Source organism: Petaurus breviceps, unplaced genomic scaffold (genome assembly GCF_028583685.1).
Source record: "Petaurus breviceps papuanus isolate PSGF00001 unplaced genomic scaffold, PetGlider_PUasm1.0 470, whole genome shotgun sequence".
Taxonomy (NCBI): Eukaryota; Metazoa; Chordata; class Mammalia; order Diprotodontia; family Petauridae; genus Petaurus; species Petaurus breviceps.
In genome coordinates this window covers 4,295,933-4,320,529 of record NW_027186350.1, presented here as the reverse complement: position 1 = coordinate 4,320,529, position 24,597 = coordinate 4,295,933, and the positions used below count along the sequence as shown (strand labels likewise).

Below are 24,597 nucleotides of genomic sequence, written 5' to 3'. Positions count from 1 at the left end.
GTACCCAGTAACAAGGGGCTTGAAGATGATTGAGCCTGAAAGTCAGGGGGATGAACTCCTTTCAGAGGAGCTGCACACTACTCCCCCACCCCATGGTTTGTGAGAATGAACTATATCATTTCTCTACTCTTTTCTACCTCATTTTCCCTAGGTTTTCTAGAAAAGATTCCTCCCTCCCTTACCAGCAGCAATGGAGATGTGCAACAGAAGAACATGGCAAGCTTGGTATAAGCTTATCCAGGTGAATTTTATACTGGATTCCTTAGACCTCCTTAGCTAATCTTTTCCTTTCTATTTACTTTTCTGAGCATCAGTCAGCAACTAGCAAACCTGAGAAATGAACATTCCTAGACTTGGGGGTTACCTCATAGGTAATCTTGAATTGGGGAGTTCTGGAATTGTGACTGCTACTCAAGGAAGATGATTTTCTTAACAGTATGCTTTTAGGAGGATAGGGCTACCAAGTACATCACTCTGCATTCAGAGTACTAAAGGCATGTGATAAGGGGCCAGCAGATCCAGACCTTGCCAACTCTTTATGATAATTGCTGGGATTTGCTTAAATAGTACAGTTCCAAAGAAAATGGGAAGTATCTATTCAGCGATCTCAGAAAGGGCCACTACTTTTCAGAGTAGGACAATGAGTGTAATGGACTTTTTGAGTTTCATTTTTCATTTATTTGTCGATAATAACTTGTGAGCAGTTGGGTGGCATAGTGGATAGAATGCAGGGTCTAGAATCAGAAAGACTCCTTTTCATGAATGCAAATTTAACTTCAGACACTCACTTGCTGTGTGACCCTGGGCAAGTTACTTAACTCTGTTTGCCTCAATTTTCTCATGTGTAAAATGAACTAGAGAAGGAAATGGCAAACCAGTTTAGCTTCTTTGCCAAGAAAACTCTAAATGAGGTCACAAAGAGTTGGACAAAACTGAAACGATTCAACAACAAACATTTGTGAGTCCTTTGCACCTTATACAGATTCTGTTGGGGGAGGAAATAAAATGCTGACCTACACCTGACAGTCACATTGTAAGTTTAATTCTTTTTTGGGAGGAGGCCTTGTTACCTGTCTATTGGAAAACTTGAGACATATGCCAGTCAATTGATAAACATTTATTGAGCACTTACTCTATGCTAGGACTGGGCTAAATACTGGGAATACAAAAAAAGACAAAAGATAGTCCTTGCTCTCTAGGAGCTCACAATCTGATGGAGGTATTACCTAATCTTTATTTTAAAGATTTCCCTGGAGTTTTACTCCAGGATGAGATCAGAGACTGGACAGAAAACCTGACCTCCATGGGAGTCAGATCTCTAGTATTGACCTTGGTTCATGTGAACTCAAAGGCTTTTGAGGGGTCCCTGGGCTATGGCAGACATGTGCATGTTGTTTTCCATGATAAAATGTAAGCTCCTTGAAGGCAGGGATCTTTTCATTTTTGTCTTTATATGTCCAGAGCCTAGTGTAGTGCATACATAGTAGTTACTTATATTAATTGATTGATCATACAGATTATATGATGATATACTTGGAAAATCCTAGACATTTAACTAAAAAGCTAGTTGAAACAATTAATAATTTTAACAAACTAGCAGTATATAAAATAAGCCCATATAAATCATCAGCATCACCAACAAAGCCCTGCAAGAAGTGAGAGTAAGAGATACCCCATTTAAAATAACCATAAACAGCATAAAATACCTAGAAGTATACTTGTCAAGATAAACCCAGGAACTACATGAACATAATTATGAAATACTTTTTATATAAAAAAGTCACATTTAAATAAATTGGGAAAATATTAATTGCTCATGAACAGGCAGAGCAAATATAATAAAAATGATAATTCTGTCTAAACTAATCTATTTATTCAATGCCAGCCCAATGAAATTACAAAAAAAATTTACTGAGAAAAAAACAATAAAATTTATTTGGAAGAACAAAAGGTCAAGAATATCAAAGGAATTCATTTAAAAAATTTAAAGGAAGGAGGTTTAGCAGCACCATATCTTAGGTTTTATTATATGGCAGTAATTATCAAAGCTATCTGGTATTGGCTAAAAAATAGAAAGGTAGAACAGAGTAGACATACAATACATAGTAGTAAATTATTATGGTAACCTTGTGTTTGACAAATGTAAAGATTTAAGCTTTTGGGATAAGAATTAGTTATTTGGTAAAAAAAAAATTGTTGAGAAAACTGGAAAGCTGTCTGGCAGAAACTAGGTATAGACTAATAACTTATGCCATTTGCCAAGATAAGGTCAAAATGGATATATGATCTAGATGTAAAGGGAAATATCATAAATAAACTAGAAGAACATGGAACACATTATGTTATATATAGATAGAATAATTTATTAATAAAGAAGAGGTAGAGAGCATTGTGAGATATAAATTTATAATTTGATTACATTAAATTAAAAGTATTTGTACAAATAAAATTAATGTATCCAAGATTAGAAGAAAAGCAGAAAATTTGGGGAAAACTTTTTACAGACGGTTTCTTGGATAAATGTGTAATATCTCAAATATATAGGGAACTTTGTCAAATTTATAAAAGTTGTTCCTCAACTGATATAGTCAAAGGATATGAACAGGCAGTTTTTAGATGAAGAAATTAAATCTGTCTATAATCATATAAAAATGCTATAAATCACTATTGATTAGGAAAATGCAAATTAAAACAACTAAGGTACCACTTATCTAATTGGCTAATGTGATTTTAAAAAAAGGAAAATTTTAAATATTGGAGAAGATGTAGGAAAATTGAAACACTATGCACTGTTGGTGGAGTTGTGAACTGACCCAACCATTCTGGAGAGCAATTTGAAACTATGCCCAAAGGGCTATAAAACTTTGCATACCATTTGATCCAGCAATAACACTACTAAGCCTGTATCCCAAAGAGGTCATTAAAAAGGGAAAAGGACCCACATGCACAAAAGTGTTTATAGCAGCTCTTTTTGCTGTGGTAAAAAATTGGAAATTAGGGGAATGCCCATCAATTGGGGAATGGCTGAACAAGTTGTGGTATATGAATGTAATGGAATACTATTGTGCTATAAGAAATGATGAACAGGTAGACTTCAGAAAACAAATGGAAAGACTTATATGAATTGATGCCAAGTGAAGTAAGCAGAACCAGAATATTGCATACAGTAATAGCAGCATTGTACCATAAACAACTTTGATAGACTTAGCTCTTCTCAGCAATATAATATTCTAAGACAATTACAAAAGACTCACGATGGAAAATGCCAACCACATCCAGAAAAAGAACTATGGAGTCCGAATGCAGATTAAAGCATACTATTTTCTCTCTTTTTTTTTTGTTTCTGTTTTCCTTTCTCATGGTTTTTCCTTTAAAAACCATGATTCTTTTTTAACAACATGACTAATGTGAAAATATGTTTAATATGATTGTACATATATAGTCTATATAAGTTTGCATGCTGACTTGAGGAGGGGGGAGGAGAGGGAGGGAGAAAAAAACTGGAATTCAAAATCTTATAAAAATGAATGTTGAAAACTATCATTACATGTAATTGGAAAAATAAAATGCTAAAAAAAAAAAAGAAATGGTGGCCTTCTTTAGCATGGGATGTGGAGGGAGGGAGGAAGGAAGGAAGGAAGATGCTTAGTTTAGAACTTAAAATATACTCCCCAAATAAATAAAATTTAATTTTAAAAATTGATTCATCCTGGAACTGACTTTTACCTTTACTCTACCTACTAAAATTCTATCCTTCCTTTGAGATTCAACTCACATTCCACCTCTCTTCAAGGAAACCTTTATAGATTCAGACTAGCAAAGTGAAGTGAGCAGAACCAGGAGAACCTTGTATACAGTAACAACCACATACAATGATCAAATGTGAATGATTTAGTTTTTCTGATTGATGCAGTAATCCAAAACAATTTTGAAGGACTTATGATGAAAAATACTATCCACTTTCAGGGTGAGAAAACTGATGGACTCTGAGTGCAGACTGATGCATTATTTTTTTTACTTTATTTTTCTTGCCTTTTTTTTCCCAAAATGACTGATATGGAAAAATATTTTGCATAATTCACATTTTTATTGAGGTCACATATCTTGCCTTCTGAACTGGTAGAGGATGGACAGGAGGCAGGAAGAGAATACAGAATTAAATTTTTTTTAAATGAATGTTTAAAATAAATAATAAAATGGGGGAGGGGGAAACTTTAAGGAAATTGATCTAGAAAGCTTAGAACATAATTATAGAAAAAAGGCTAATAATGAAGTGTTAAAACAACTGTAAAATTGTGACCACAATAAGTGATCCTTTTATGAGGTACAAATAAAGTCCTCCTAGTGAATCATAAGAGAGAAAGCACAAATAAAGATGGGTCACATCCCTGATGACTCTTTTTTTTTTAATTTTCTTTTTTAAATTATTATTTTTTTCTTTATTAATTTGTTTGTTTACTTTTAGTTTACAAGATTCAGTTCCACAATCCCTTGAGTTTCAAGATTTCTCCCCTTCCCTCTCCTCCACCCCCCCCCCCCAACCAGGAGCCCATGCAGCATGCAATCAAACATAGGATCTGCAAATACTTTCACATTAGATATTACTCAGGTTGTAAAGAATTGTAACGGATGGAATGAGCAATGAGAAAGAGGAAACAAAACCAAACAAGAAAAAGAAAGAGAGCTGATAGTTTGCTTCAGTCTGAATTCAAACTCTGTTCTTTCTAGTTCTTTCTCTGAATGTAGACATCTCCTTCCATCATGAGTCCTTTGGAGTTGTCTTATAACCTTGCATTGCTGAGAAAAGTCCAGTGTATCAAAGTTGGTCATCACACATAAGTTGTGTCTGTAATTGTGTACAAATTTCTTCTGGTTCTGCTCTTCTCACTCCACATCATTTTGTATAAGCCTCTCCAGGTAAATATGAAGTCCATCTGCTCCTCATTTCTTATAGCACAATAGTATTCCATTACATTCATATACCACAACTTGTCCATCCATTCCCCAAGTGATGGGCATCCCCTTAATTTCCAATTCTTTACCACCACAAAAAGAGCTGCAATAAATATTTTTGTACATACAGGTTTTCGTCCCACTTCTATGATCTCTTTGGGATAAAGCCCTAGAAGTGTTATTACTGAGTCAAAGGATATGAAATTATTTATAGCCATAGTTCCAGATTGTTCTCCAGAATGGTTGAATCAGTTCACAACTCCACCAACAATGTATTAGTGTTCCAATTTTTCCACATCCTTTCCAGCATTTGTCATTTTCCAGTTTTGACATCTTAACCAATCTGACTGGTGAGATGTGGTATCTCAGAGTTGTTTTGATTTGCATTTCTCTAATCAATAGTGATTTAGAGCATTTTTTCATATGCTTATAGATATCTTTAATTTCTACTTCTGAAAATTGCCTGTTCATATCATTTGACTATTTATCAATTGGGGAATGACCTGTATTCTTATAGATTTGACTCAATTCTCTGTATATTTTAGAAATGAGACCTTTATCAGAGACACTGGTTGTAAAATTCTTTCCCAATTTCCCACTTCCCTCTTAATCTTGGTTACATTGGCTTTGTTTGTACAGAAACTTTTCAATTTAATGTAATCAGGATTATCCATTTTGCATTTTATAATGGTCTGTAACTCTTGTTTCATCATAAAGTCTTCCCTTCTCCATAAATCTGACAGGTAAACTATTCCTTCCTTTCCCAGATTACTTACAGTATCAACCTTTATACCTAGATCGTGTACCCATTTAGATTTGATTTTGGTATATGGTGTTAGATAACCAGTTTCTGCCATACTGTATTCCAGTTTTCCCAGCAGTTTTTGTCAAATAGTGAGTTCTTAACCCAAAAACTGGGGTCTTTGTGTTTATCAAACAGTAGATTACTATAATCATTGACTACTGAGTCTCATGTGCCCAGTCTGTTCCATTGATCCACTACTCTATTCCTCAGCCAGTACCAAGTAGTTTTGATGACTGCTGCTTTTTAATACAGATTAAAATCTGGTATGGTTAGGCCACCTTCCCTAGCATTTCTTTTCATTAATTCCCTTGATATAATGGACCTTTTGTTCTTCCAAACGAATTTTGTTACTATTTTTTCTAGCTCTATAAAGTAACTTTTTGCTAGATTGATTGGTATGGCACTAAACATGTAATTTAATTTAGGTAAAATTGTCATTTTTGTTATATTAGCTCGACCCAGCCACGAGCAATTGATGTTTTTCCAATTAGTTAGATCTGACTTTATTTGTGTGAAAAGTGTTTTGTAGTTGTGTTCATATAGGTCCTGGGTTTGTTCTGGCAGGTAGATTCCCAAATATTTCATAATGTCTACAATAACTTTAAATGGTATTTCTCTTTCTATCTCTTGCTGTGGGATTCTGTTAGCAATATATAGGAATGCCAAGGATTTATGTGGACTTATTTTATATCCTGCAACTTTGCCCTATTTATTTATTGTCTCAAGTAGTTTTTTATTTGATTCTCCAGGATTCTCTAAGTATATCATGTCATCTGCAAAGAGTGATAACTTAGTCTTTTCTTTACCTAATTTGATTCCTTCAATTTTTTTTCTTCTCTAATTGCTACTGCTAACATTTCTAGTACCAGATTGAATAAGAGGGGTGATAGTGGACATCCTTGTTTCACCCCTGGTCTTATTGTAAATGCTTCTAGTTTATCCCCATTACATATAATGCTTGCTGATGGCTTTAAATAGATGCTACCTATTATTTTATGGAAAACTCAATTTTTTCCTATACTTTCTAGTGTTTTTAATAGAAATGGATGTTGTATTTTGTCAAAAAGCCTTTTCTGCATCTATTGAGATAATCGTATGGTTTCTGCTAGCTTTATTGTTGATATGGTCAATTATACTGATGGTTTTCCTAATATTGAATCATCCTTGCATTCCTGGAATAAATCCTACCTGATCAAAGTGTATTATTCTTATGATAAATTGCTGTAGTCTTTTTGCTAATATTTCATTAAAAATTTTTGCATCTATATTCATGACAGAAATTGGTCTATAATTTTCTTTCTCCATTTTGTCTCTTCCTGATTTAGGTATCAGTACCATATTTGTGTCATAAAAAGAATTTGGTAGGACTTCTTGTCCACCAATTTTCCCAAATAGTTTGGAGAGTATTGGAATCAATTGTTCTTTAAATATTTGATAGAATTCACTAGTAAATCCATCTGGGGCCCCAGACATTTTTTTCCTAGGGAGTTCATTGATGGCTTGTTCAATTTCTTTTTCTGAGATGGGGTTATTTAAGTAATTTACTTCCTCTTCAGTTAATCTAGGTAACTTATATTCTCATAAATATTCATCCATTTCACTAAGATTGTCAAATTTATGTGCATAAAATTGGGCAAAATAATTCCTAATTGTTGTTTTATTTTCCTCTTCATTGGAGGTATATTCACCCTTTTCATTTTTGATACTTGTAATTAGGTTTTCTTCTTTTTTTGTTGTTATATTGACTAAAGGTCTATCAATTTTATTTTTTCATAAAACCAGCTCTTAGTTTTATTTATTTATTATTTTTAAAGCAATTGGGGTTAAGTAACTTGCTCAAGGTTACACGGCCAAGTGTTTCTGGGTGGGTACTAAGTGTCTGAGCCTGGATTCAATCCCAGGTCATCCCGACTCTGGGGCCAGTGCTCTTACTCACTGTGCCACCTGGCCACCCCAAGTTTTATTTATTAATTCAATAGTTTTCTTAGTTTCAATTTTATTAATCTCTTCTTTGGTTTTCATTATTTCTGATTTAGTATTTAATTGGGGATTTTCAATTTGTCCTTTTTCTAGCTTTATCAATTGCCTCTCCAATTCATTGACCTCTATTTTCTCTAATTTATTAATGTATGCTTTCAGGGATATAAAATTTCCCCTAAGAACTGCCTTTGCTGCATTCCACAAGTTTTGGTATGTTGTCTCATTATTGCCATTCTCTTGAATGAAGTTACTAATTGTTTCTATAATTTCTTGTTTGACCCACTCATTCTTTAGGATTAAATTATTTAGTTTCCAATTAGTTTTTAGTTTATTTTTCCATGGCCCTTTATTGCATATGATTTTTATTGCATCATGATATGAGAAGGATACATTTAATATTTCTGCCTTTCTGCATTGAATTGTGAGGTTTTTATGCCCTAGTACATGGTCAGTTTTTGTGTATGTGCAACATACCCTGAGAGAAAGGCATATTCCTTTTTATCCCCATTTATTTTTCTCCAGAGATCTATCATGTCTAGCCTCTCTAAAATTCTATTTGCCTCCTTAACTTCTTTCTTGTTTATTTTGAGGTTAGATTTATCAAGTTCAGAGAGGGGGAGATTGAGGTCTCCCACTAGTATAATTTTGCTATATATTTCTTCCTCTAAATCCCTTGACTTCTCCTCTAGGAATCTAGATGCTATACTGCTTGGTGCATATATGTTAAGTAATGATATTGCTTCATTTTCGATAGTGCCTTTTAGCAGGATATAGCTTCCTTCCTTATCTTTTTTAATTAGTTCTGTTTTTGCTTTTGCTTTATCTGAGAGAAGGATATCTACCCCTGCTGTTTTTACTTTACCTGAAGCATAATATATTCTACCCCAGCCTTTTACCTTTACCTTGTGCATATCCCCGAGTTTCAAATGTGTCTCTTGTAGACAGCATATTGTAGGATTGTGGTTTTTAATCCATTCTACTATCTGCCTTTGTTTTATGGCAGAGTTCATCCCATTCACATTCACAGTTATGATTACTATCTGTGTCTTTCCCTCCATCCTGTTCCCTCCTCTGTTTATGTTTTTGTTTCTTCCTTTTCCCTTCCCCTCCTTAAGAGTTTTCTTTTTGACCACTGCCTCCCTCACTATTCCCTCCCTGCGCCCCCCTACCCCTATCCCTTACTACTATTTCCCTCTCTTCTAACCCACCCCCCCCTTTTTACCTCTCCCTTACCTCTCAACTGCCTATGTGGCACAATGGATTTTTATACTTAATGGAGTATGCTATTCCTTCCTTCAACCCAAACCCATGAAAGAAAATAACATGCAGTGCTCCTCTCCCTCCCTCTTTCCCCTTTATTATAATGTTTTTGTGTCTTTTCATGTTAGAATCCTAAACTTAACTGATTATGTTGATTCCTCTTTGAACCAGAACCAATGAGAATAAAGTTCATATGATATTCATCTTCCTCCCTCCTTCCCCTCTTCTTTCTTTTTTTTTTTAAGCAATTGGGGTTAAATAACTTGCTAAAGGTTACATGTCCAGTTATTTTGTGTGGGTGTTAAGTATCTGAGGCTGGAACAGATCCCAGGTATCCTTACTCCGGGGCATGCGCTCTTACTCAATGCACTACCTGGCTGCCCTTCCTTTCCCTCTTCGATAGTATGTTTTTATGCCTCTTTGTGTGGCATAGTTTACCTTTTTCTGCCTCATCCTTTCCTTTTCTCCCATTACAATCCTTTTGCACCTCTTAATAAGGTTTTTTATCTTCATATTAGTTTACTCACACCCTCTATGTATATCCCTTTTAAATGTTCCTATAATTATATAAATTTCAACGTTGACAGGTATCTGCTTCTCATATGGGGATGTAAATAGTTTGCTTTTATTGAATCCAAAGTTATGTGTGTGTGTGAGTGTGTGTTTTCCTTGTTTACCTTTTTATGTCTTTCTTGAGTCTTGTAATTGGGGATTGAATTTTCCATTGAGCTCTGGGTTTTTCATTGGGAGTCTGGAAGTCCCTTATTTCATTGAATGACCATCTCCTTGCCTGAAAGATTATGCTCAGTTTTGACAGGTGGTTGGTCCTTGGTTGCAGTCCTAGCTCTTTTGCCTTACAAAATATCAAATTTCAATCCCTCTGGTCTTTTAATGTAAAAGCTGCTAGATCCTGTGTAATCCTGACTGTAGTTCCATGATATATGAATTGTTTCTTTTTTGGCTACTTGCAGTATTTTCTCCTTGACCTTGAAATTCTGAAATTTGGCTACTATATTTCTTGGAGTTTTCAATTTGGGATCTCTTTCAGGAGGAGGCAGGTGAATTCTTTTGATAACTATTTTGCCCTCTGATTCAAGGACCTCTGGACAGTTTTCTTTGACAATCTTTTGGAAGATGTTATCCAGGCTGCTTTTTTCATCATGGCTTTCTGGTAGACCAGTAATTCTTAGGTTATCTCTCCTGGATCTGTTTTCTAGGTCACTTGTTTTTCCAGTGAGATATTTTACACTTTCTTCAAATTTTTCAATCTTTGTTTTTTGTTTAATTGACTCTTTTTTTTTGGTATTCATATGCCCATATACCCTCATATATAGACAAATATAGATATTTCTAATCCCTTAAACTACTGAGAAAAGTTTCATAAGTTACAATTATTGTTTTTCCATGTAAGAATGTTAATAGTTCAACTTTGATAAGTTCCTTTTGATTCCTTTTCCCTGTTTACCTTCTCATGCTTCTCTTGCTTCTTGTATCTGAATGTCAAATTTTCTATTCAACTCTGTTTTTTTTTCAGCAAGAATGCTTGAAAGTCCTCTATTCCACTGAATGACCATATTTTCCCCTGAAACATGATACTCAGTTTTGCTGGGTAGGTGACTCTTGGTTTTAATTCCAGCTCCTTTGCCCTCCGGAATATCATATTCCAAGCCCTTCGATCCCTCAGTGTAAAAGCTGCCAGATCCTGGGTTATCCTGATTGTGTTTCCACAATATTCAAATTCTTTCTGGCTGCTTGTAATATTCTCTCCTTAATCTGGGAATTCCGGAACCTGGCTATAATATTCCTAGGAGTTTTCTTTTTGGGATCTTTTTCAGGAGGTGATCGGTGGATTCTTTCAACCTCTATTTTGCCCTCTGGTACTAAAACATCAGGGCAGTTTTCTTTGAGAACTTCCTGGAGGATGATTTCTAGGTTCTTACTTTGGTCATGGCTTTCAGGCAGTCCAATAATTTTTAAATTATCTCTCCTGGATCTATTTTCCAGGTCAGTGGTTTTTCCCATGAGATATTTCACATTGCCTTCTATTCTTTCATTTGTTTGGATCTGTTTAACAGCATCTTGATTTCTCATAAAGTCATTAGCTTCCATTTGCTCCAATCTAATTCTGAAGCAATGATTCTCCTCATTGAGTTTTTAAGATTCTTTTTCCATTTGGCAAAATTTGGCTTTTTAAGGCATTCTTCTCCTCATTGCCTTTTTGGGCCTCCTTTGCCATTTGAGTCAGTCTGTTTTTTAAGGTATTATTTTCTTCAGTCAGGCTGTTGACTCTCATTTCATAATTTTCTTGCATTGTTCTCCTTTCTCTTCTCAATTTTTCCTCCACTTGTCTTATTTGGTTTTCAAAATCTTTCTTAAGGTCCTCTATGGCCTGTAACCAGCTTGTATTTTCCTTTGAAGCTTTTGGTGCAGGAGTTCTGACTTCACTGTTTTCCTCTTGTTCCATGCTTTGCTCCTTTTTGTCCCTAAAATAGGAGTGTATTGTTGAAATCTTCTGTCTGCTTTGTTTCCTTTGCCTGCTCATTTTGCCACTCAATTACTTGACTTTGGGGCTTTTTGCCACAGTAGGACTCTGCCACCAGACAGAGGAGCTTTCGTCCCAAACGCTGGGGTTTTCTCAGCTGCTGGAGGTATTAGATGGGTGCCCTCTCTGAGGTCTCCACATGCTCTGGCAAGCTGGACACACACCCAAGAACCACCACCCTAGACTGCAATCCAGATCCAAGCAGGTTAAAGCAAGAGGGATTACCCCTCAGACTAGTGCTTGGTCCCCCTACACTCTGCAAGCCAAGAGCTGAAGCTGCCACGCTGCGCTGGCTAGCTGTGCCGGTGTCTCAGTGGCTTTTCGCCCTGGGGGTAAAAGCCATGCACTCCCACTTACTGGTCCCAAAGTCCAGACTGTACTGACTTATCACTTTGTCTTTTGTGTCTATGTGTTGATAAATCTGGAAATGGCCACAGCTGCTGCTGATCTGGAGTCCCTCTGGCCAGCAGCTGGTCAGGCATGCCCTGGGGCTAAAGCCTTGGGTGGGGCTGGGCTCCGCTCCCAGAACACTGTGTTGGCTGATTCCTGCCGGCCTGCCTGGCTGTCCTCAGTGGGAGGTTAGCTTCTCTGTGTCATTTTGTGGGTTCTGCAGCTCCAAAGTTTGTTTAAAGTCCCCTTTTTACATGGATTGGGGAAGGTGGAAGCTGGAGCCATGGGAAGGTCTTGCTTTTACTCCGCCATCTTGGCTCTGCTTGTTTAACTGACTCTTGATGCATCATAGAGTCTTTGGCTTCAATTTGACTGATTCTAATCTTTAGTGAATTATTTTCCTTGGTTAGTTTTTGAAGCTCCTTTCCCATATGTTCAGTTTTCATTTTTAGGGAAGTATTTTCTCCATTTAGATTTTGAACCTCCCATCCAAGTTCACCAATTTTACTTTTTAAGGATTTATTTTCTTCAGTGACTTTTTTTTTCCAGTTTGGTCAGTGTAGATTTAAATTTATCTTCTACCTCTCTAATTTAGCTTTTAAAATCTTTCTTGAGCTCCTCCAAGAATGCTTTTTGGGCTTGAGACCAGTTCATATTTCCTTATGTGGTCTCAGGTATGAGTATAGAGTCCATGTTGTCCTCTGAATCTGGTTGTTCTTGCTCACTATAATAGGATCGTATCATTCTTGATTTGACAGATTCCTTCTTGCCCATTGTGATTGCCTATGTCCTGAGTTTTTAGAGTGGATATCTGCTTCTGGGGTACAGATGTACCATGCTTCTCAGGCTGGGCAGTAGGGGTTTGTTTGTTAACTTTGTGTGCTGTAGCTTCTGGGTGTCTAGACTGAGGTGAAGGCCAGGACCCTCAGTGTTTCCCCTCAGTTACCCTGAGGCTCACAGCTGAGCTACAGGCTCAGCAGTTGGCAGCCAGCAGCGCTGTTGTCTGCAGATTCCCCTGGTGGTGCTAAGGCACACCTGGGCTTCTGTTGTTAGTGCTTGCTGGCTCCATCACCTGGGGCTTTGGGATCTCCTGCTGGTCAACTGAGGTGGGGCTTGTTGGGACCTCTCCTACCCTTCACTTCAGACTCAGTACTTCTTCAGTTAAGCCCTTCTTCTAGGTCTCCTGCACCTGAGGCTATTTCCATTAATTCAGTATTTTACTCTGTGTGGGACATTTATCTCTGGGTTTTCTGGGTCAGGGAGGGGGAATCAGAGTAGCTAGGATTTACTCCACCATCTTGGCTCCTGGAAAATCAGGTAGGTGATTTTTAAACATCCAGGCTGTGGGCTGATAGCCCCAGGAGAAGCTGCTGTCGCTTCTTTGGGCCCTGTGCTTTCTCTTACTCAGTTCTAACAGATCCTCCATCCTGTGGTGAAATGGCTGCAAAGCATCCTTGTGGTAGATGAGTCTGCTGGCTGGAGCTTGCTCTCACTCTACTGGAGTCTGCTCTCAGGTCCGTGCTGGTGCAGCCCCTGAGTGCTCTGTGCTCCCCCTGCCCAGACCTGGGCACTTTCCTGGGCTGGGAATCTGCCACACTCCCTCTTCCAACGAGTTCTGTTACTTTAAAGTCCATTCAGATTAATTTTTTAAAATTTAGTGACAGAATTCATGGAGGAACTTAGAAAAGTTCCTGCTTCCTTTCCCCCATCTTGGCTCCACTCCCCCTGATGACTCTTAAAAGGTACAATCCAATTAGTTTGCTGCTAGACTCCATGCAGAACTCAATTTTTCTTGAGGCACTCAGTAAGGTACCCAGAAGATGCATGGAGCCAGAGAAGGAGAATCCAAGGGAATAGGCATGTGGAGCTGAGAGAGTAAAAATGTGGGCAGATGTTGCCATCACAAAGTGAGCCAGGACTCTGGAACTATGTAGATCAGGGGTGGGGATTGACAGGGCAACAAGAAGGCTTTATTGCTGAAATCCCCTCTGAACCTAATCCCATACAGCCTTCCCAGACCCCCCCCCCCAATTCCCCCATGAGCTCCCTTATAGAAGCTTGGAATCGCTCTTTCTGGGCACTGGAGAGTCTATTTGCCTTTCTTTGTTTCGAATGTTTACTTTGTCTCTATAAGTAGTGTTAATCACAGGCCTTTGCCCAGACAGAGTGTACTTACTGGAAATAAGAAGGCAAGAAGCCTTCTCAAAAAGAAGGGAGAACTAGAACGAATACTGTTGATGCATTTTACCAGATTGCTGTCTCTTAATGGGGACTAAAAAAAGACAGAATTATATCAGTCTTTAGATACAACTTCCCAAAATAGATGAGAAATTTTATATTCAGTAACCCATTCAGGCAATAAGTCAATAGTAGACTGAAGAGGGCAAATAGGAATATTTGAATAGCTCTTCTCACCCCCTCCATACCATCACTGCTATTAGAAATGTAGATTTTGAGAGAACTTCATAAATCATCTGATATAATATCCCCATTTTACAGATGAGAGACCCAAAAAGGTGAGATGACCTACTCAAATTCACACAAATTAAACAACTGAGCAAGTAGCCAGAATTAGGACTCAAACCTTTAACACACGGTAATTTTTTCTTTTTCTGAATTCATATCTATCCTATTAGCTTTGCAAATAATCATGTTGTAATTGAACTAATGGGACATCTGGTTGGTGCAGTGGATAGAGTGCTAGACCTGAAGTCAGGAAGTCTCATCTTTCTGAGTTCAAATCTGGCCTCAAACACTTACTGGCTGTGTGAACCTGGGCAAGTCACTTAACCCTGTTTACCTCTGTTTCCTCATCTGTCAAATGATCTGAAGAAGGAAGTGGTAAACCACTCCAGTATCTTTGCCAAGAAAATCCCAAATAGTGGCGACTAGATGGCACTCCAGCACCAGCCCTGGAGCCAGGAGGTCCTGAGTTCAAATCTGGCCCTAACATTTACTAGCCGTGTGAACTCGGGCAAGTCATTTAACCCCAATTGCCCTGCTTTCCCCCTTCCAAAAAAGCAAAAAAACCCAAATTGGATCTCAAAGAGTCAGACATAACTGAAATGACTCAACAAAAAAAAAAGAATTTATAATTGCTTGTGGTTAATTGCTTCTAATATTTTCAATTAAAAAAACCTTTCTATCATTAATTAATTGCTTATTAAGAAGAAGCATGGTTTGGAAAGAGCACTAGATCCAGACCCAGGAGTCCCCCTATTAAAATCTTGCCTTTGATACTTATGGGGTGATGGACCTAGACTCTGAATTTTCTCATACAGTTCAGCAACCCAGTCCTTGAATTTTCCCACACAACACAGTCCCTTGCAGTTCTCTCCCAGTTTCTGGCCCATCCCAGTCCACCTAGATACCCAATAGCCCTTTCACTGTTGCTCTCTAACAGACCTACCCCAGAGTACTTAATTCCTTTCGCTATCTGCCTGTGGCCCACCCCAGTCTATTTACCACTCCTTAATCCCATCCAGACTTTCTCACTGCTCCTATTTTGTATATACTTATCAATCTCACCCCCACCAAGCTGCAGATTCACTAGGAATCTTGCCTGCCAAATTACAATAAACCTTGCTATTTTGACTGAAAGAAGGCTTGAGTGCTTGAATTCTTTCCCAGCAGAATATGATATTTTGGAGTTCCAAGCAACCCCAAACCACACCAATACCTTGGAATTTTACTCAAGTCACTTAACATCTCCAGGTTTCAGTTTCTTCTTGTAGGAAATGAGGATAGGGCCAAGAAGATTGAAAATAGAAGGAAAAGTACCAAAAAGTAATGGACATACAAAAAGTAGTCCCTTCCCTCAAGGAGCTTACAATCTAATGGGGGAGACAACATGAAAACAAATATATACAAAGCAAGCTATGTACAGGACAAATAGGAAATAATTAACAGAGGAAGGCACCAGAATTGAGAGAGGTTGAGGAAGACTTCCTGTTAAAGGTAAGATTTTAATTGGGACTTAAAGGAAGGGACTTAAAGAGAGTTCAGTACTTGGAGAAGAAGAGGGCCCTAGCTATAAAGAATTTAGAGAAGGGAAGACTTATATGAACTAATGCAGAGGGAAGTAAGCAGAAATAAGAAAACAATATGCACACTACAATAATGTAAACAGCAAGAATGGTAGCAAAAACAAAAGAATGGTAGCAAAAAACAAACTGAAGACTGTATAATGATAAAGAGCAAGATTTGCCCCAGAGGAGAGCTAAGAAAATGTACAGCCTTTGTTTTTAGCAGAACTGGAGGACTATGGTTGTAGAATATTATAAATATTGCCAGATGTGGTTGATATGTTGGTTGGATTTGCTTCATTGTTATAAGAGATGGTTCAATGGCTAGGGGAGTGGGGAAGAATATGTAATTCAGGTTTACTTTCCTAATCCCAACTCATACTGACAGGTAAGGTCCTCAGAGGACAGGTGCTACTTGACCCCTCAAAACTGAGGAAAATTAATGCTGGATTGTACTTATTACCAATATTTCTATGTGAATATATCCATTTCCTCAGACTCCAACCTCTGAAGAAGAGGTAGCTTTCCTGAAGGGTGTAATAGAATAAGGTAATTATTCCCAGCCCTATGGCATCTGTTAATTATTTTGGGTGGGGCCTCTATCCTCTGTTTACCCTGTAAACAGAAGCCAGTTTAAGCTAAGGCCCTCCCCAGGGGATTTCTCCATTGCTCCACACCCCAACAATGAAATAATAGGAAGGAGCTGAGGCTCTTAGCCTGCCTCCTCATTAAAATATCTACCAATCAGGGTTGCCAGGGGAGGTCCAAATTATGTACTGTCAGGCCAGTCAGAAGGAAGACACATCTAGGTGTAAAAGATGCTGGCCTTGGAGTCTTATGGTTCAAATGGAGGGTACCCAAGAACCCTTTGTTACCAAGCTACATGCAGCTGCTAATAAAAGATATCTCAATGGGAGTATTACCTCAGTCTGCCATTTGTTAAATTCTAGTCTCTACAAAACTCTAGGGGCAGGCCTGAAGTAAAGGCTAGGGAGTATCTTTCTGAAGTCCTCATCAATGTGTTTTCCCCCATAATTATCGATTGATATCACATAATTAGACTTTTTAGCTTTTAGAGCCAGGTTCTAATGATGGAGGCAACTACGTGGGTCAGTATACAGGGTACTGGACCTGAGCTCAGATCTGAACTCAGATACTAGCTGTGTGATCCTGGGTGAGTCACTTGACCTCTGCTTGCCTTAAGCCCCTGGAGAAGGAAACGGTAAATCATTCCAGCATCTTTGCCAAGAAAACCTCATGGATAGTATTGGCCTACTGTGTCCATAGGGTCATGAAGAGTTGGACACAACTGAATGACTGAACAATAATTTACTATGATGATGTAATTGGTACAAAACAATTTTCCAAAGTCTGTGACACATTCTGCCACAAAAATACTCCAACAAAATCATAGGGTCCAGAGGAAAGTAGGCTCAAACTTGGAGCTCATGTGGCAAAGGGTATAACTCATCGCTCCCAGAAGTCCTTAGGAAGGAATCTTCTAGAAGTTCTTCTAAGGTATGATTGAGTTTTTTGGATGGTCCCCTTGTAGAGCCTTGAACTTGTCTTTTCTTTTTTCATTCAGTTTGTCTCTTATTCCTGATGGAGACACCACTATCACCTGCTGCTCTCCTAGAGATACTGCTAGAATGCTGATGAAAAAGTCCGAATCCTCTGGTCCTCCAAAATTCACGAGGTGTTCCTTAAGCCAGCGGGGGAGAGCTGGGGAGGAAACTGAGACTGATACGAAGGTTGAGTCCAGGCCTGGGATTCTTCTTCTTCCCCCCAAGGGATTCCTTCTCAGTGACTTGGATAGAAGGCTGCTACCTAAGTTACTATATGCCCAAAGTCCTTGGTTCCAAACTTGCTTAATATTTTATCTATAACTCATAGGGTATGACCAAGTTTTATCAACCAATCTGATCATGCTTCTTATGCAACTTATTTCAGTTTATACAGTGATTTTCAAAGACATTTAAATTGATCTAGGAATTTTTTTGTACTTAGTCTAAAGACTACAACTGATTCATTCAAGGAGACATCTAGGCCTTGTTCATAGCTAGCTCATACTTCAAACAAACATTGTTCAACTGAGTTATGTTCTCACCAGATAAAGGTATCAGTGTGACTCAATCCTCCCCCCTTACAAATATGTTTGAAAACGAAAGTGATATAACATCAAAAACATTCATAATTTTTAAATAAAAATATGCAGGAGTTGATCTAGCAGGATGCTAGGTTGTCTTCCTAGACTAAATCCTATGATGTTGTGCCTCCCTAAAAAGATTATATCCTCTATGATGGCAGAATCCTGTCTTGTCCTTCTTTCTATGTGTTCTCCATGGCAGCTAAGTACAACACATAACATAATTAACTTGATTTAAATGTATAATATTTGTTCAATATCCAGATAGCATTTAATTCAAAATTCTTTATTGAGATTGTTGGTAATGGGTTAAAAATTTTTACTTTGTAATGGATTGAGATATTTGTGAAATTTAGGAATAATATGAGGAATAGTTTTTTTTATCTTTGTCATTCCTTCTAAAAATTAATTTTACATAAATTTTTAAAAAATCAAACAGATATTTAAAGGTTCAGTTAGAATGTTCCATTTACCAGTTCAAATAGAATTTTACAATAGGTTCAATTATTGGTCCAGGACTGTCATTGGAGGGAAATGTTTACATTTATAAACACGAATGTTATTATTGAATGTTGCCATTGTTCGTACTGAAAGTCACTGTAATTTTAAACTGGGGCATAGTTGAAACCCATGTTTACTTAAAAAATGGAAGAACTAGTCCTTTTGAAACCATCGCCCTCTAAAAACAAACATTAATTATTTATAAATACCCTTTCAATCAGAAGTAGGACATCATTGTGTTCACTCCAACTTTAGGGTTTTACAAAAAGCTGAATTCCTTTCCTCTTAGTGATTTACAACTTTTTGGTGGTTGTTATACTACCAAACTGTCAGCCAGTTTCTCAGTTCTCTTTTGCTTCTTTCCTACTGATGCTGCATATTTACTTTCTGAATAGGATTAAATTAAGTTTTGCATTATGACTTTCTTTGAGAATTCCACAATAGTTCTTGAGATAACTGGAAACACTCTGGGATATTTCAAAACTAGAACTGGGAATAATTGATTCATGCTTAAATTTTCTGATCAGCAGAGAAGGACAAAAGGGAACACATGAAAATAGTTGACTATTCCTTTTAGAGACTTATATAAATAGTTTTTAACACAGAAATGAAACTTCCTTTATGTCATTCAATATTTATATTGTAGACCTGGTGCCTGAGTATACCTCTTGGCATATGAATATTATTCTGAAAGTTACACACACAAAATCTCTCTGGTTTGTGACCCCACTCAGAGACATTGGTGATTTCAGGTCCCAGGTTGTTTTGTTCTTCACCAAAGAGTCCTTAGTAGCCCTATAAACAGACTAACAAAGGCATTAAAGACAATTAAAGGTTTATTTATTCAACAAAATGTAGAAAGTATCCACACCCCAGCCCATCAATAGTCAAGAAAAACTCTCCTCATCTTCCCATAGGGACAAAGTTTCTCTGAGTTATAACACCAACTTTCATGGTTCTAGGTCACTAGGGTTATCCTTCCCCACTCCCCTACACTGCACCCCACCACCTGTAGGTCAGAACCTGCACAAACCACAAGACAAATTCAGTGATGCTTTATGGTGCTGGTTCCTTCTGCTACCTCTCAGGCTCATGCGGACACATAAGCCTTTGGTGTATGCCTCTTTCTAGGTTCACATGACATAGCTCTCTTCACCTAAGTCTTGGTCAACTCTACTCTTGTCTCCAGTCCACTTGATATGCCATTGTCTACATTTATGAAAAGGCATGGAGATGGGGATGTCATGTGTGAGGTGCAGCAAGAAAGTCAATTTGTCTTGCCCAGGGGTGGGGAACCTGTGGCCTTCTAGGTCCTTGGGTGTAGATTTTGACTGAGTCCAAGTTTTACATTACAAAATTAAGGGGATTTCTTCTATGAAGTTAGGATTTAGTTGAAGGGCCACACTTGAGGGCCTAGAAGCCACATGTGACCTCAAGGCTGCAGTTCCTTACCCCTGGTTTTGCCCATCAAGTGTGGGAAAGGGAGTATGTATTTTAAATTTGGAAATGTGGGTATATAATTTTTTTAGGGATTGTTTTTTTGGGGGGGTTGTTTTTTTAAGCTATAAAAACATACTCTGTGAAGTCCCCATCTAGGCCATCATTAGAGAGCTTGATTCCTTGGAAATGTTGGTGTGTGATAAAATCATACAAGACGAAATGGACAACTTTGATCATATAAAATTAAAAAGATTTAATATAAACAAAACTTGGGGAAAAAATCTTTGCAACAAATTTTTTTTATACAATTCTTATTTCCAAGATCTATAAAGAACTGATGCAAATTTGTAAAGAATAAGAGTCATTCCCCCATAGATAAGTGGTCAAAAGACATGAACAGGCATTTTTTGAAGGAAATATTTCAAGATATCAACAATCATATGAAAAAAAAGCACTTTAAATCATTAATCATTAGAGAAATGCAAATTCAAGCAACCTTGAAGTTTTATTTCACATCTAACAAATTGGAGAAGTCTGCAAAAGAAGACAAGAACAAATATTGGAAGGACTGTGGGAAAACAGGTACATTGGTGTAGTATTGGTGGAGCTGTGAATTTATCCAGCTATTCTTTAAAACTGTTTGGAACTATACCCAGAAAGTTGCCAAACTGTAACCAAAAACATTAGAATAGGATCTACATATACAAAAATATGTATAGCAGTCTGTGGTAGCCAAAAATTGGAAACTGATGAAAAAATCAAATCAATTGTGGTATATAAATGCAATGGAATACAATTTTGCATTAAGAAATGATGAAATGGAAAATTTTAGAGGAAATTGGGAAGAGCTTTATGAACTAAGAGGAAAGTGAGCAGAGCTAAGACAATAATTTATATAAAAACAACGATATTATAGAGAAAAAAATGAAAGATTTTATCAGTGCAATGATAAACCATGAATCCAGAAGAATGAAGATGAAACATATTACTCACCTAATGAAAGGTAGCAAACTTAAAATGCAGAAAGAGATAGTAATTTTTGGACATAGTTAATGTGGGAATTTATTTTGTCAGACTATGTAGATATTTACTGAAAGATTTATTTTTTTGACCTTGTTTGTTTTAAATTTTCTTCAGTGGGGGAAGGGGGAATTGGGAAGGACAGGTTAATTTTGTAAAAACATTTATTACTTAAAAAATAAAAATAAATTTTTAAAAGAGAAAAAAAGAAATGATGGTATCAGGAAGAAAGGAAGTGCCATCCTGCAGATGGCAGTGGATAGAAGGACATCTGAGTGGCAAGGAGAGCAGAGCAGAGCAACAGTAGTAAGATGATAACTAACACCTGATGAAGGGTGAAGGGAATTACAGTGGAGATTTGGAGAAAGACCAGCAATCAAGAAAAGTATTGCAAGTAGTATCTGCTGATAGCAAGAGTAAGGAAAAGCCACTGGAAGCAAGCAACACTTTTAAGACAGGGGGAGAATGAAAGTGAGCAATAATACAGGAGAATTAATCTTGATGATCTCTAGCAGTAGTCCTGTGTAGAGCAATAGCCTATTTTTTTCTTTGTAATTATAATTCCTCTTTTTTCTTTCATTAATTTTACTTTTTAATTAACAAGCATTTATTTTCTCTCCCTCCTACCTACTCTCAGTTTAAAAGAAAAAGAAAACTCTAGTAACAAATATGCATAGACAAGCAAAACAAATTTTCACATTGTCTGTGCCCAAAAATGTATGGCTCACTCAGTATCTTAAATCCATTACCTTTCTATTAGGAAGCTGGAAGAACAGAACTTCATTAGTCCTCTGTAATCATAGTTAGTCATTGCATTGATCAGAATTATTAAGTCTTTCAAAATTGTTGGTCTTTGTTATTATTGTGGTATAAATTGTTCTTCTGGTTCTGTTCACTTCGCTTTGCATCAGTTCATAGAGGTCTTCCTGGATTTCTATAAATCCATCAGACTCAAATCCTAGGTGTCATCCCCAACTCTTCTCTCCCTCATCCCCTCCCATATCCAAATGTTGCCAAGACTTGTTATTGGTATTTTTGCAACATATCTTGTATATATCCTTGAGACAGGATTAATAGTTATCCACATTTCACTTTTCATTAGAAGACTTACCATGAATTGCAAAGATTTGCCATCATCTACCACATGGATATTGAGACTTGATTCTTTTAGAGGTAGGGGGGAAGGGGATCTTTGGCTTTGGTTCTCCTCCATATCATTCTTCTTTTACTTCTCCTCCTCCTCTACCTCCTCCTCCTCCTATTACCATGTTTCCCTGATAAGACCTATCCCGAAAATAAGCCCTCCCCTTACTGTGTAAGATTCCTCTAAAATAAGCCCTCCCCCGAAAATAAGCCCTATTGAGATTGCTACTGTAGTAAAGGTGCTCCCCTGCACTACACGCTACATTACGGTACCCTCTGTATGCACTGTCCCCCCTGCCGCGCTCTGAGCTGCATTCAATCAGAACTGCAGCAGTGAGAGCGTCATCCTGTTCTTCCCCAGTGTTTTGCTTGCTGGCGCCATTGAGAGCAGTGCTGCGGAGGAGAGCTGAGGCAGGACAACATAAGCCCTCCCCTGAAAATAAGCTCTCTGGTGTTTTTCTTTCCAAAAAAAATAAGACAGTGTCTTATTATTGGGGAAACACGGTGTGGTGATTCCGTGGGAGATGTAGCTATAATTTCTCCTTCTTTTATCCTCACCCCCTTCCTTTACCGACAATGCCAGGAGAACTAACAAGTAAAAACCCTATAAACATTTAAATGGTAGAAAGCCCTTTAGAAGATCCTTAGGACCTTGCTACCAAGGGGTGGTATGTAACAGAACCAGTTGTTTTTCCCTCACCCACTCTCCACTCACTTAAGGAGGCATAGAGTTCTTTTCCTTCTCTAATCCTTAGGGATTAGCTTTCCTTAAAAGTAGACAAAGCTGTCCCAGAACCTAATTGGCTCCAGCTTCCCCAAAGCATCTTCATGGCCTCCTAAAAGCTTAAAAAGTACTATCTGTGGGCAACTGGGGCTAATCCAACTTGAATTTCTGAAGACTACGTGAATGACCATGTCCTTCATCATATTGTGCCCCGATGACCACATGCATTTCCATATCAAGAGAAATTGACAAAATCCCAATTTTGTATGCTTGTTGAATATCCTTGCAGTATTAAAACCAGTAAACCTCCTTTTGTTAATTGTTTAGTGATCATATTCTATGACCTAGCAATAATAGCCTTCTTGCTGTTCTTTAACATGACATACCATTTTACTGACTGTACCTTTTTACTAGCTATTCCTCATATCTGGAATGTTCCCTCTCATTGCTGTCTTCTGTTTTCCCTGGTTTAAGACTCACCTCATATCAGACCTACTGAAAGAAGCCTTTCCAGATGACCCCCAATATAAGTGCCTTCATTCTGAGATTGCCTCTAAAGCCAAGCATAAGCAGCTTTCCAGAGGGTTGCTGCTGTGAACAGCTTCAAGGTTCTGATTACATAGTATAGTGAACTTTCTATTTATTCAGTAACAAACTAAGACAAAACATTGACAGAAATCAAAGTACAGCATTCACAATATTATAACATAGTAACTTATCACTAAAATGGCTACATAGTTTTCACCATAGTTTTAAAGAAAAGATATCATTCAGTAAGTCCTTAATTCAATCATCCTTAAGGGGCAGTCCTCCTTAAGGGACACAAAGTACAAAGGTCAAAGTTATCCACCCCTATGTCACAGTAAATCATGATCTTCTCAATCAACACACAGTATCCAAGTAAAGTCTTCTTTCATCTTGACTCGAGGCTGACTCTCAGCTTCCATGGTTCCTCTTCCATGGTCCCAGCTCCTGCCTGAATCTACCCAACTGTCACCTGGATTCAAAGGCAGCTCTCAGCTCCTTGTCCAGCTCCTCACGTCCAGCTCCCATTCCATATTGAAGTGCATAGTATCCAGTCTACCTGTTTCTGGGAAGACAAAGCTTAAGAGAGCCAAAACAACATTCATACATATCAATTCACTGTCTACCTATGAAATCAACACAGACCCACAAATAAGGTCCAAGAGGTCAACATAAATCCTCAGTGAAGTCCCAGGACCTCCAAAATGCTCCTCCAGGACTTCTGTAAACAGACAACCAGAAAATCCTCTTTCAGGGCTTCCAGTAAAGTCCCAGGGCTTCTGTACAATGTATCACAAACAGATATCAACACAGACAGAACTGACAAACGTAGAATGCAGGGATATTACAAGTTTTCTCCTCATCTCTGCCACCACAAGAGTTTTCTTCTCAGTTCTTCGTTCTGCTGACTCCAGCCTGGGTATCAACTAACTGGCTGAAACAAGGTGTTAACTATTTCTTTGCTTGCCATTACAACCTCCAATTTATCCCGTTTGCATTTTGTATGTATGTAGTTATCTGTATATTGTCTCTCCCATTAGAATGTAAACTTCTTGAGGGCATGGACTGTGTTTTTGCCTTTCTTTTTTTCCTTAGCTCTACAGTGCCTAGAATATAGAGAGTACTTAATAAATGCTTGTTGAC

At 37.7% G+C, this 24,597-nt stretch overlaps 1 long non-coding RNA gene across 1 annotated transcript in view; it reads left to right on the top strand.

Moving 5' to 3' along the window:
* Positions 1–18,805, top strand: part of LOC138171880 (uncharacterized) — a 33,281-nt gene extending 14,476 nt beyond the window's left edge. Inside the window, exons 2-3 of the long non-coding RNA XR_011170993.1 lie at positions 152–241; positions 17,541–18,805. This is a non-coding gene — a long non-coding RNA (uncharacterized lncRNA). The remainder of the gene's footprint in view (positions 1–151; positions 242–17,540) is intronic.
* The last annotated feature ends 5,792 nt before the right edge of the window (positions 18,806–24,597 follow it).